This window comes from Pinus tabuliformis, chromosome 7 (genome assembly GCF_031772625.1).
Source record: "Pinus tabuliformis cultivar Carrire ecotype Pingquan chromosome 7, CPIR1, whole genome shotgun sequence".
NCBI lineage: Eukaryota > Viridiplantae > Streptophyta > Pinopsida > Pinales > Pinaceae > Pinus > Pinus tabuliformis.
The window spans coordinates 1,254,313,427-1,254,314,740 of record NC_142293.1 but is presented as its reverse complement, the minus strand read 5'-3'; positions in this window follow the sequence as shown (position 1 = coordinate 1,254,314,740).

Below are 1,314 nucleotides of genomic sequence, written 5' to 3'. Positions count from 1 at the left end.
GCGCTACAGTGCACTCACCTAGAAGGTTGTCTGTATTGCAGCGCACTATCCCTAAGGCTGGGCTACGCTGAGCACAAAACCCAATTTCATTTAGTTGTTTTCACCCAAAAATTCTTCTATTTTTTGCAAGAAATGGATCCTAATTTGCCTTATGGTTGTATTTTCAGGTATTCATCGGATCAGAATGACAATTACATGGAGAGAACAAGAGCATGAAGAATAGGATATGATTGCCCTAAATAACCAGGGGATGGTTGAGGCCCTAAGGAATTTTGGGTTACTCAAATATTTTTGATTATCTGGTATGAGGCAAAAAATTAAGCTTTTGCAGTTTCTTGTTCGTTCATGAGATCCTACTGATCAAGCATTTCACATTAGAGACAAAGTGGTCTCAATTACCATCGATGACATGTACTTTCTTACTGGACTGTCGAGGCAGGGTGCCCCCATCTCACTTTCTGGATTTGCCAAAGGAGGTGAATCAGTGAGAGATTACATACAATAGTTCTGTCAGCCAGGTGCACAGCCTAGCAGGGACAGAAATATTAAGATTAGGGATGTTAATGATTTACCATTGAGGACGATCCTCTTTACCATTGCCAAATTGGTTAGCAGTTTGACACTACATTTGGCAAACAGATCATACATGCAGTATGCATTAGAGTGTTTAGAGCCAAAAGCGTTCAACTGGTGCGAGGCAGTATTTTTATCCTTGAAAGAACAACTGACCAAGGTGAAAAGCCGAAAGCCAAAGAACTTTAGCTATGGGTCGATCCTGATTTCTTTCTCCTTGGAGAGATTTCCACTTATGCAGCCACAACTTGTTTCACTGGGTGTATCTGGACCTAGGGATCCAAGGATGCAGAGATGGGTAGATCTTATGGCTAGGCATGCTGGTCAGTCATTGATTACATTGGAACACAATGGGGTGCTATAGGTAAATTGTTTGACCAAAGTATTTTTTGATTTTAAAGTTTCTACATTTTTTTGTGTTTTTTGATTATTTCCAAGACTAAACAAAATCATTTTTTATGTATGCAAACGTTGGACCTGTTCGACCTGTGGGGCACCAACGAGAGGTAGGTGGGCCAACACAATGACCTGTTGGGAGAGAAGTTCTTTGAGACTTAGATTTAGCCAAGACACTGGTTGAACTATAAGACCACATAGAGGGTTTGACCCTAGGCATTCCGGATGTCCGGATTGAGGAGTTGCCTATGTGACTGCAGTGCCACACCATTGGTGTTCCGAGTCGTTGGATGAGACTTTTGCACATGATAGCATAGGTTTTGACCTATTATCATGAGCACCAAT